Genomic DNA, 13,858 nt, shown 5'->3' with positions numbered 1-13,858 from the left:
CCAGAGAAGACATAGGTAGAACAAAAATTTTCTATTTATTTATTGATTTAGGAGACATGTGTCACTGTTTCTGTGGTGTTGCATTGTATGCAGAGTCCAGCTTCTTGCTGGTTCAATTTAACCTTTCTCTATGTATTTCTATTTTATCCCCCCTTTTATAAAACTGTGGAGCGTTTTTCAGCACCAGCTGTGATGGTAGCAGCTCTGATGCTCAGAATTCCATGAGCGTCAGAGCTGTTACCACCATGGCTAAAATCCACACTACAGTTTTGTAAAAGGGGGAGGGGTTAGTTTGTGATGACATTCCATACTAGGCGAAGGTGTTTTCTGTGTTCTGTGTGTTCGAAAGACATGGTTTTCTGTTAGGATTGATGGTGTAGGATTGATCTATACTAGTCTGGTTTGTTTAGTTTTACAATGGGTGTATTGCTGTTGTACTGCTCACTGCAGTATGTAAGATGCTGCCTTTTCCTAGGTACTCATGTGTGACGTGTGGCTTGTTACTAAAAATCATGTTTTTCGTACAGATTGGGGGGGGTGCCAAAAAATGATGGGCCCCGGGTATCACATATGCTAGGTACGCCACTGCAGGTATCCCAAGTAAGGTTTGTGAACTTTAAAAATGAATAAGAATGAAAATACCCCTCAACCACTCTCTCCCATCCCTGACAACTCTGGTCAGCATCCCTCTCTCCTCCACAGCTCAACAGCAGCCACCCCTCTACCTTGTATAAACCTAGCTCTCCTTAGTCCACCCAGCCTCTGCATCCCAGCTTAGCACTGCCTGTCTAACTTGCTAAATAAAAAATAAAAGTAAGCTGGGCTGTGGATTTTGGTATCCTTTGTCTCCAGTGCTCTGAGCTAGGGCCTCCCCTGACTCCTGGCTTAAGCTGTCAGCCTACCAAGAAACTCCTGGTAACAGGTCCCCTCATACTCCAACAGACTTCAGAGAATGACATGGAGGTCCCCATCCATGCAGTCTCTGTCTCTGTCCTGCCCCATCCCTGCAAACTCTGTCCTCATTTGCATACTTGAACACTTACAATTTTATATTTAAATCTTTTTATTAAAAGTATAAAAAAGGACAATATTCTGTACAACTATTTATAAATCACAAACAGAGCCTTCCATTTCAATTTGGTTTTGGTACCACCTTCCCAAAGATTCAGTTGCCTATGTTTTAATATCAACTGGGCAGGTAATTAGATTGTTTGTTAGGCCTGAGTGTAGAAGAGAACCTACACTGTGTAGTGGATGAACAGGAAACTAAATGCCTATTAAGTGTTGGAAATGCTTCTTGATGCCAGCATTAATGGATGAATCGGTTGCAGTAACAGTAAGATGCTTAAGCAACCGGGCACATAATGGAAGGACGTTGCAGATGGTAGGAGTCTGATCAGCAGACAGGACTCTTGCAGCCACATCAAAGACAGACAAGATACAAATGATGTCATTTAACAGTAGTTCATTTAAATCCATAACCAGCTTCTGCAGGTGTTTTTTTTTAATCATTGAATTCAGTTGTCAATTTCTAAGATGTTTAAAGATTTTACATATTAATACTAGTCTCAAGTTTTTAGAGAATGATATGGGGACAAAGTTTATCCCTGTCCCCTTCCCCATCCCCTTCCAACAGGATTGTCTCTGTCCCCACCTCTTGGTTAACTGCAGGTATCTGTCCTCATGTCATTCTCTATCAACCCAGAATATCCCTGGCAAGTCCACTCCCCATTTTAGGAGTTTCCCTCCAGCAGACCACCTCCCATTCAGAAAATTCCCCTGGTAATTTCTTCTAACCACTGGCTGACTTTTCCCTCTATGAGGAAGACCATTCCCGATAGCAAATCCTAGCCTGCTCAGCAAGTCCCACCAGCAGTATACTTCTTGGGAGCCACCCTGGCAACAACATCCTACTGCAGATTCCCCCCAAATGGACCCTTTCACTTCCTCTCCCATAATTATCCTTTATTTTGGCAAATAACAAAATAAGAAAGAGCTCTATGCCCTACAACCATAAGAACATAAGAATAGACCAATGGTCGATCCAGCCCAGTATCCTGTTTCCACAGTGGCCAATCCAGGTCACAAGTACCTGGCAGAAACCCAAATAGTATCAACATTCCATGCTCCCGGTCCCAGGGCAAGCAGTGGCTTCCCCCCATGTCTATCTCAATAGCAGGCTATGGATTTCTCCTCCAGGAACTTACCCAAACTTTTGTTAAACCAAGACATTCTAACCACTGTTATCACATCCTCTGGACAAGAGTCCCAGATCTTAACTATTGAGTGAAAACAATTAATTCTATTTGGTTCAAAAGTATTTCGAATCACTTTTACACCACTCAGGATTTTGCAAACTTCTATTGAACGCAATGAAAGTACGAAGGACAGGCTGAGACATTTGGGTTTTACTTGCATTGAAAGCAATGGAAGTAAAAACCGGATATTTCAATCCAGCCTCCTTTTTCAGGAGCCGTATGGTAACCCTAGTCTTTCCTCATAAGAGAGGAGTTCCATCCCCTCACAATCAAACTGGTGTTGAAAGATATCAGTGCAATAGTCATTGTCTGGCAATGCAGCAAAGTGCAGAACTTTCTTCTGTCTCATTTTTTTTTTTCTATGTCGGGGGTGTCTTGTTGCCAGGGAGGGGAGTGTTATTTAGGAACTCTCAGGACAGGCAGGAAAGCTGAAGAGTGGGGATGGGAAGCTAACATACTTTCATTTTGGGCAGGTTAGAATGGGGGTGGGGGGGATAGAGATATTGAATGCACAATACAAATTTAATATCTGTTCAAAAAAAGATGTTAAATTCTAGGACTTAGCATATATACACAAAAATGCAATGGAAAGACAGCATACAAACATGAATACTAAACCAGTCTCCAAGGAGCAGTCTTAACAGGACTCATCCAACACATAATTACTCAACCTTTCAATGACTTAAGTGTTTCAGAAAACTTCACAGAATCTATGCAACACAGTAGATTTATCATTAAACCCTTCATGGTAGATTACTGTTGCATTAAGCTCATTGTCTCCAGATTTAGGAAATAATGCTACTTGAAAAACAGTGAAAGAAAATCACAAAATGTTACTCTAGCTATGATTCCCCCCTCCCCCCCATTGTCATCATTAGAGAAAAAGTGAGTAAATCGGGTTTTTACTCGGCTCTGTAGCAGAGACCCTTCATATTCTCAGAGCAGTTAAGAATCTTAGCCTCACGTTCACCTTAGCACTATGGTGGGAAACTCAAACAGAGAATTGCACACATGCTTCTACAAGAATGATTAGATTCATGCACTATAGCGGTTTGGTACAAAGAAGTTCATTTATACTTTCAAGGAGTTGCACTTTTTCTTATATGTTCAATGCAGTTTCTAACCTAATATATAGGCAATGACCATGTAAAAAAAATACAGTAGAATCCAAAAAATAAAATCACTAAGGGTTTCTTTTAGCAAAATGCTTTGAGCAGTTAGCATATGGTAACTCCTAGCACACAGCTGTGTACAGGCATGATGACACATTTTACTTATACACTAAGGGGCTCATAATCAATATAAAAATACTTCTAAAATCCCGCCCAAGTCGGCACTTGGACAACCTAATAGACAGGTCGTCCAAGTCCCGATAATCGAAATGGGTTTTTAGACGCAGCTAGAAACTTTGTAGGCCTCTGAATCCCGCTGTATGCCCAGAGCAGAAAGGGACGTTTTTGAAGGAGTGGTGAGGGCAGGAGGTGGGCCGAAATAAACTTAGGCGTACTGCAGGGATAATCAGAAGTTTTACGAGGCTGCCTGGACAGAACTTATACGTTGTGAGTTACACGATATAAAACCAGGTCTAAGGGCAGATTCTGTATAGGACATCTGGTCTCAGAAGCTGCCTAAGTGTCTTTTGAGATTCGCACATGGGGTCCTATATAGAATCACCTAACACCACGATTCTCTAACTGGTGTCTATGTCACCCCCATAGGGGGTGGCCTAAGGGAGCTGACCAATTCGAATCTTAGGCCACTCCCAGCATATCCTAGAATGCTTAGGCGTGAATCCCCTCCTATAGGAGGGGCTTTAAGTGCCTAGACCAATCAGGGCCTTAGGCTCCTCCCTGGTGCGTCCCGTGATGCTCCGGGAAGGGGTAGGCCCTCCATTCATTGGAAGCGGGCCTACTGGCTGGAGGGAGGAAGCATCCCTCTGGCTGGTCAACTTAAAAAAGGTACTGTGAGGTCCATGTGGGCTTGGTGGGGGAGCATGCCCTTTGGTTGGGGGAGGGTGTACCAGCAGGAGGGACTGGGCATCCCTCCTGCCGATGATCTTAGGGGGGTACCAGCAGGAGGGACTAGGCATCCCTCCTGCCAGTGATCTTAAAGGGGTGGGGATACTGGCAAGAGGGACTGGGCATCCTTTCTGCCCATGATCTTAGGGGTTTGGGGGATTCTGGCAGCAGGGATTGGACATCCCTCCTGCCGGTAGATGTCTGTGTGAGGTGGCAGCAGGAGGGACTGGGCATTCCATGACTAAAAGGTCTTGTTCTAGGCATTTAGGACTTGGATGAATTTTTGTTTGAAAATGCGGTAGACATAGTGGCAGTCTGGGAGATTAAACGCCTGGACGTACAGGTAGACAATTTTCGAAAAATAAAATATTTGGTCACCTCTTGTTTTTCTGTGTTCTACCTTGAGGAGGTAGAATCTCCTGTTTGGGTGTATAGCTCACCAAATATGATCAGTGTAGCAAACATTTCTGACATAATTTTTTTTTTTTTTGCAATAAAATCAGTACATAGTTATGGTCTCTCCTGAGTGCTATAATAGTTGTGTGCAGCACACAAAGAGGTTCTTCTTCTGAATGTCTTATTAAGTACACTAAGTTCATGTACATTGCCTCTTTTCTCTAACATATGCCAGTTTAAATGCATTAATATTGTCACATATTGCCACACTCAGTGCCAAACTCAGTCTCACTTTGTTTCAGCCATGGACTCCAGTGCCTGTGACACCAGCCCTGGAAACACACATAACACAGACAATCATCTCAAAAACCTCTCCATTTGGAAAGACAATGAATACATTTTGTATTAGGTACAGATTGTAGGAGATGAACATTTGGGGGCTCCCATCACTTGCTCCAATTGGACAGCGAAACCAAGTTCTGAATTAAAATGATAAGCATTTAGCAAACATGGAAAGAGTGAACTCCATGCTGAGCATATTCTTTTGATCGTCAGTTTTCTAATCTCAATAAGCAAACACTAAGATTTAAGAGCAGAGCAATCTATTTATTTTCGATTAAATAAAATGCATTGTCACACCTGATTAACACACAAAGTCTGGTAAAAAGTTTAGCTGGGATTTCAAAAAGATTAAGCCATTATGCTTAAGTTTAAGGTCAGAGAGGCCCTTTCTTTGAATAGGGCATCTTCAAAAAAAGGACCTACAATATAGTATTTCAATTTGTAGGTACACGTCCATCACACTCCATGGATTGTTGCTTCGTTTAGAGCACAAGAATAGCCATACTCTTTCAGACCAATGGTTCATCTAGGCAAGTATCCTGTTTCCACAGTTGCCAATCCAGGTCACGAGTACCTGGCAGAAACACAAATAGTAGCAACATTCCATGCTACAGATCTCAAGGCAAGCAATGGCTTTGATCAGTTATATACATCGCACCCTGTAAAGAATCTTCATAGGTATTATATCATGCCAAGTCATCTACAGAACTCCTCGTATGAACTTTGGCCCAGATTCTCTAAATGGCATTGTTTTTGTATGCACCAGTAGGGCACCTAAGCTCAGTGAAAAATACTATTTAAACGCCGTTTTTCACTGATTTTCAAAGTGCCAGAATTGCATTACAGTGCCTAATGCCACTGTGGGCATTAAGCAATGCAAAGTGTCTGTGGAGGCACAATTCACGTCAGGGGTAGGAAAACTCTGGCCTACATTTCCAGTGCCTACCTTTGCCGGAGGCGCGATTCATTAACTGGCGCCTTCACGTGATCAACACATGACCAGCGGCTGCTTTTAAAATGGCCACCGACAATGGCGTCGGTTAGAGAATCTGGGCTTATGTGAGTCTAACTGCAGTTTCTAGACCATCCAGCCTTTTCCAGACTGGTCTCTGCAGGGCTCCTTACCATACAATTTAGTTTTAATATTTTACGATTGAGTAAATTGACATGCTTCAACATTACTGAACTCTAATGAGTCTCTACCCTAGGTTTCCAGTTCAACATGATACTGCATTGCATTTATGCACTAGATCTGAAAGGCTATTATATGTAGTCATTCTTTTTCAGGGCTAAATCCAAAGAGAAATGCAAATTAAGTAAAGTGAAACAAGACATATCTTACCTTTGCACTTGAATGTGTCATAACTTTCCTACGTGTATCTTCTCAAATGCAGCAGCAGTTCCAGGCATTAATGAATGTTTCCCTGTTAAAACTAGACTCTCATAATTATACCATTTATTTGTGATATGTCACCCTTTTGGATAATGTTGCTCTCTCTCTTTAACTCTATGATCTGGTAGTTCAAACCAGGATTTCCTTAGCTTTGCAGATCTAGCATCCGATTAAGGCTGAGCTTAGAAGACTCCAAGGTGGTGAGAAATTTTGGAGTTCTTCAACATAAATACCCTGACTTGGTCCCCTCCCAGCACAGAGCCCAGTGTATGCTTTAGCAGATATGTGGCATTATTTGTACGTCCACACTTGCTAAATACCTGGAAAGATTACTTGTTCAACTTGAAATGATAATTATTACAAAAACACAAGCTCTTAAAATTTTTATAACACCCGATGTGTCTCTGTTTAAAAGTAATAAAAATTAACTATGTTAGATGGCTGAAAATATAATCAATATTTTTATTTATCTATTTATTTAATTTATTTTCTATCAAGTTCTCACCAAAGAGCTCACTATAGGTTACAGGTTAACATACATAATATGCAGTTAACAGGTTACAATTTGCCATAGTACAGTACAAATTTTTGATGCAACTTTTATCCTAATTTGACACATACTAGGGATCCAATACCAATATACATAATGTACAGTTTACAAGATAAAATTTGACATACTTACAGTGCAAGATTTATCAATATCAGTTTTTATCTTATGTGACACATACAAATATACTTTAATATTTCTTTGTAATCTATTGGCGTTAGGCAGGGGAGTTAGGTGAAGAGGTATGTTTTTCTTGCTTTTGTAAAGTTGAGGAGTCCTTTAAGGGATCTGATCTGCGGGGGCAGTCTGAATTCAAGAAAGCCTGGGATAGGCACGTGGGATCTCTTGGAGAGAGGAAGAGATAATGGTTACTGCAGATGGGCAAACTAGATGGGCCATTTGGCCTTTACCTGCCGTCATGTTTCTATGTGGGAGTAGGAATGTCATTTGGAGGGAGGGGAAGCAGGGATGAAAAATAGGTGACAGCTATACAATTGGCCTAAAAGTTGTGGAGAGTGTACAGGGCCTGAGTGAAGAGAATGACACGGGGACAAATTTGTCCCTGTCCCCGCAGGAACTTAATTTCCCTGTCCCGTCCCTGTGAGTTTTGTCACTGTCGCTGTCCCTGCAAGCTCTGCCTTAACTGCACAAGCCTTAAACACTTATGATTTTAAAGTGTTTGAGGCTTGTGCAGATGAGGATGGACCTTGCAGGAATGGGGCAGGGCCAGGAAAAGAACTTGTGGGGATGGGAACATGAAATGAAATGGGGACAGGGAAAAATGTGTCCCCATTTCATTCTCTACCTGAGTGTGAGGGACCTATAAATGCACTCACTCAGCTGCCCCTTACTATCTCTCTTCACTTATTTCCCTCTATGATCCCCCCTGTGAGCTACACTCAGCTGGTAAGTCTGTGCCCTTCTCTTCAATTGCCAACTCCAGACTCTGTCCCTTCTGCCTTGCTGCACTATATGCTTGGAACAAGCTGCCCGAATCCCTTCGGCAGGCTCCGTCTCTAGCAGTCTTCAAGGCCCAGTTAAAAGCCAACCTCTTTGAGTGCTTTTGACTTCTCCTCGCACCTTGAGTTCTATATCCCCAACACTATATGTCACATCTATCTGTCCAAGTTAGAGTGTAAGGTCTTCTGAGCAAGGACTGTCTATAAATGTCAACATGTACAGTGCTGTGTAAGCCTTTCAGTGCTATATGTGATAAGTAGTAGTAGGGAGAGGCAGGGGCTGGGGGGTGTTTATAGGGGCCCAAGTCTTTGGGTGCGTAGAACATGGTATGTGAAGGATCATGGTATGGGGATCACTCCAAGTACAATGTAATGTGAGCTATCAATACATGTACCATCACAGAAAATGAGTGTGAATAGTTGATTTCTGGCAGCCTGTCTGGACCTTCATCACTCTTTGCTGGTCCTTTATCCACCTCAGGGTCAATTCTCTCCAATGGTTAATGTTTGGGCAGAGGCTGACAGCGATGTAATGCAAGATTGTGTAGCATGCAGCAGACCATAAATATCTGGTACACCTGTGGCCTGTAAAACAATTCTCCTCCAGAACCCTTTAAACAGTAGTACATGACAGCAGATAAAGGAGAATGATAAAGACCTGAATGTTTATTAAAAATACTGCCCTTCATATATAATCAGAGTGGTGTACATCAAAATTTAAAAGGGAAGGAAAAGAACTCCATAATAAATGACAGGAAAGCAAAAAGTTAAAAACAATAGTCATACATTTAAAATCCATCCAGCCTGCCCAACACTCACACTCATCAAATCATGACTAAACCAACAAGGAATGTGATATAAAATACCTGGTCAGTGGTTTGTATGGTTTTTTAAACTAAATTTCTGGGACATACACCATTAAAGGCCACTCGGCCCTGTCCAGATACTGGATTGAAGCCCACTCCAGCCTATCCAAATCCATCCTCTCATTTTCAGAAGAGACTGTAAAAGTCTGCCCAGCCCTGACCTCGTGCTCCCAGTAGTGGAGTTTCCGTCAAAGCCCTCGCCAACCCACCCTAAACTGACCGAGGACACAAACCGCACAAGTCTGCCTGGCACCAGCTTAGTTCCACACAGCCGGAGTCACCATCTAAGCCATTTGACACATGCAACCATTTTAAATTTAACCATTTTCTAATTAGAGATCCTCTGTGCTATGGTATTTCAATGTGCCCCGTTGTACCGCTCCTCTGCAAGATTCTCAGGTGTCACTATGGGGGTCATGAGCCAGGGGCATTGTAGGTATCTTCTTTCTCCTATAGGTGAGAATATATTGTACATCAGAGGCATAGCCAGAACTCTATTTTGGGGGATTTCCAATAATGGACTGGGGAGTCCTGATATTCTTTCCCTGCAGCCACAACCACAGTTGCAGCCTCAACTGAAATAAAATATTGCCTTATCTAGCAGCTGAAGACATCTCCAGCCTTGATCATGCCTGTAGCAGCACTTAATTCATTCAGACATGCTTCAGCTGCTAATGCTGGATCTCCCACACATGCTCATTTAGAATCATAGAAACATGACGGCAGATAAAGGCCAATTGGCCCATCAAGTCTGCCTGTCCGCAGTATTCATTATCACTTCCTCTCCCTAAGAGATCCCACGTGTCTATACCAAGCTTTCTTGAAATCAGACAGTCTCTGTCTCCACCACCTCCTCCGGGAGACTGCTCCACACATCTACCACACTTTCTGTAAAAAAGTATTTCCGTAGATTACTCCTGAGCCTATCACCTCTAAACTTCATCCTATGCCCTCTCATTCTATCTAGAGCTTCCTTTCAAATGAAAGAGACTCGACTTGTGTGCATTTATATCATATGGGTATTTAAATCGCTATCACATCACCCCTCTCCTGCCTTTCCTCCAAAGCATACATATTGAGATCGTCAAGTTTGTCCCCATATGCCTTATGCCAAAGACCACCACCATTTTAATCATGTGGCTGATGAGCGCCTGCTGTATTAAGTGCCACTGCAGGCATGACTCAGGTAGGAAACATTTTTGGCTGGCAAGGTCATGTCCCGAGCCATAGGGTAAGGCCTCCGCCCAATGGCTATGTCATTGCATCAGACTTTACATTTTGAGGGTGTGCTGCAGTGGGTAATGGTGACACATCTGGGTGTGGCATCCTTAGGCACACTGTCTAACACTCACCCAGTAGCCATGCTCCAGTGACATTTCCATCAAACTGTGCATGTATGCCAGTGTTGGGAGAATACATACGTCATGACATAATCCTGGGAACTGGGCACACATCTGTGATCTCACCCATCACATTGTACACAACTTGCATGTTTAGGGAATGAAATACCTTCCTATTCTGATAGTTGCTCTCCCTTCCTTGAGGTGGCCTGAAGACCACATGGGTGAAGTTGATGAGGCTTAGGATGGAGGGATAAGTGCTCCAGATTATAAAATTGCATCATCATTTGTTGACTTTGTGTCACAGTATTAGGGAAGGATATGCATTGGGCACTGTGTGTGACAAAAGCTGCTAGATATTAACCGAGTCCTGCAGTCACTGCCAGAACAGACTAGAAGGTGCGTTATTTATAAATGTCAAAATGTGCAGCACTTCATAAGCCTTTCATATAAGTAGTATTTAAACAAAAACCCAAGGCAGTGTATTGTAGCAATGGCTGTGTGAGGTGTGGGAGCTGAAGTACTTGTAAGAGTGGCTCCAGCTCCTAACAGATATGGCTGCTTTATCAAAGCAGAAATGAGAAATGCACTCTACATCTCTGAGGTCCAGAAACATGGGCTTAGGTCTGTATATTCTTTGATATAGATGCGACCTCCTTCAGCTCCTTTCTTCCATTTGGGTCCCATGCTGCAAGGCCAAGTACAACTATTCATTCACCTTGGGTGTTTTGGTTTTTGTTTTTACCGACCACTATGGTCTAGGCCATTTGTTCCATCACTAGTGCACTACTAGCCACCACTGTTTATTTATTCATTCATTCATTCAATTTTCATAACAGTTTACATGAACTTATTTAGGTACTCAAGCATTTTTCCCTGTCTGTCCTGGCGGGTTCACAATCTAATGTACCTGGGGGCAATGGGGGGATTAAGTGACTTGCCCAGGGTCACAAGGAGCAGCATGGGTTTGAACCCACAACCCCAGGGTGCTGAGGCTGTAGCTTTAACCACCGTGCCACACTCTCCCAACTCTTTACCTCTACCACATACACACCTTACACAGCCACATTGCTACACATTCACCACAGCAACATACTGAAACTCACACAGCCACACTGCAGCATAAACACTACACTAACACACACACAGTACAACACCCTCACTACAAGGTATGACTACAGACACTAGATACAGGATGGGTGTTAGACTGTGGTTGATTGAATTTGTGTACCAGCAGGGATGGGAGGGCACTGACAGACTGGGAGGCACTTGAACACATAGGCAGGATAGTGGGGGGTAGGTGTGGGGAGGGAAAAGTGTGTGGTCAGTTGTGCTGGTGTTTGGTGCCATCTGACAGAATATAGTTGTGGAATAGGGGGGGTTCAAGAGCGTGTAATGCAAAAAGGACAAAAACAGTACAAGGCAAAGGATAACAGACAGACAACACTCAGGGAAAACATTTTCTCTCCTCTCATCAACAAGTCAAGTAGTCCCAAAAGATGGCAACCATACTCTAAATGCCTTTAATAGCAGGTCGAGATGCTGATGTCAAGATATGCAGAAGGGAAGATCTTCTCATGATCTGCTATGGCATATGGATGTTCACCATTTGTCAACACCCCAACCCACTCCACAAATGCCTCAACCCACAAATGCCCCAACCCACTCCACAAATGTACAATCAAGTTTCAACATACCTGAGATTTGGACATTCATATTCCTTTCTGTCATAAATAGTGATATGGTCATCTATCAGGAATGGATGTCCATCTGGGCCTCCATATCACAAAACCTTTTTGAAAATATCCACCAGTCTTTTTTTTTTTTTTTTTAGGCCTTAGGTATAAAATGGTAGCTGACACTGCTGCAGGCCTTGAGGCGAGTGTAAAAGTCAATGGAAAAAGGTTTTTAAACAGAAATTTCCATACACCTGTTTATTGTCTACATCCAAACCAAGCCCCCTTGAAATTTCTGTAATCCAAGGATATACATATGGATATCTAAAATTTCTATGTGCATAGGTACATGACCTAGATGTGCTATTCACACATCGGAATGTTTCTAAAATTACCTCCTTATTCTGTTTGCTCCAATTTATTACATATGCTTTATTGTACTTGTTCTAGGTTGTATTGATGTACACTGCTTTAGGTTTATTCTGGATGGTACAATATAAATACCAATAGGTTAATCTAAGTTAAATGCTAAGGGACTCATAATCAAAAGAGAAAAACCGTCCAAAAACCGGCCTAAGTCGGCACTTGGGACGAACATTGTCAAAATATGTCCAAATGGCAATAATAAAAACAGGTTTTGGACATATTTCTAAACGACCTAGGCCTTCATAGTGCCGCTGAATGACCAAAGCTAAATGGGGCATTTCAGGACTTCATAGTGCCGCTGAACGACCAAAGCTAAATGGGGCATTTCAGGAGGAGTGTCTAGGGCGGGACATGGGCCAGCTTAGACTTAGTCGTACAGCATGTATAACCGAAAGTTGTACAGCTCAGGATCGACGGAACTTGGACGTTATGACTTAGACCATTTAAAACCTGAAGTCACCAGATAAGCACTGCATAAAACAGACCCCCACACACTACCCCATTGATCACCGACCCCCCCCAACCTCATAAAAATCATAATCACACCTTTAAAATTCAGCCTCCAGACCATCATCGTCTTGGGGGTAGGTTAGGGACCCATTGAGAGGAGGACCCATGCCCATAAGCCCCTGTAATCACTGCATTGATAATGAAACATGTGCACTACCCTATACACCCCCAAAAACCCTTTTCTACTGGCAAATAAGTGGCTCCTTCAGCCAAAAGGGCTATTAGGGTGGTAGAAAAGTGGGTCTAGGGGATTCTGGAGATGGTTTGGGGGGCTCACTATGACCTATAAGGGAGCTGTAGTGAGAAGACATGGCACCCTTTTTGTGAAGTTCACAGCAGTGCCCTGTAAGGTAGCCCACTATTTAGGTGCCATGTCTAGGTGTTCAGTCCATCACTTTGCAGACCCCACCCACGTCCAACAGGGCTTGTTCTAGGCATTTTGGACTTGGACGGAAATGTGGTATAAAGATGGACGATTTAGCGACTTGGATGATCAGATCGGCAGGACATATAGTTAGACGATTTTCGAAACAAAAAAATTTTGGGACATATTTTTCAAAAATGTGCCTAGGCTGTTTTTAATTTGGACGACTTGCGACTTAGACAAAAACGGACTTAGACGTTCCTTTCGATTATGCCCCTCCACGATTATCAGTTTGCAGACGACACAAAGCTATGCCAGGCAATCAGATCGCAGATGGATAGTGAGGAACTCCAGAGTGACTTGTGTCAGTTAGAGAAATGGGCAGAAAATGGCAGATGCAGTTTAATGTGGAAAAGTGCAAAGTAATGCATTTAGGCAGAAAGAACAAGGAACATGAGTACAGAATGTCAGGTGCAACTCTGGGTAAGAGCAAACAAGAAAAGGACCTGGGTGTACTGATAGATAGGACCCTGAAACCGTCGGCACAATGCACGGCGGCGGCAAAGAAAGCAAATAGAATGTTAGGCATGATAAAGAGGGGAATCACGAGTAGATCGGAGAGGGTTATAATGCCGCTTTATAGAGCAATGGTCAGACCACACTTGGAATACTGTGTCCAACATTGGTCTCCCAACCTAAAAAAGGATATAAAACTGCTGGAGAGGGTGCAGAGACGAGCAACGAAGCTACTAAAAGGTACGGA

Source organism: Geotrypetes seraphini, chromosome 2 (assembly GCF_902459505.1).
Source record: "Geotrypetes seraphini chromosome 2, aGeoSer1.1, whole genome shotgun sequence".
Taxonomy (NCBI): domain Eukaryota; kingdom Metazoa; phylum Chordata; class Amphibia; order Gymnophiona; family Dermophiidae; genus Geotrypetes; species Geotrypetes seraphini.
Note: the sequence above shows the minus strand (reverse complement) of the source record.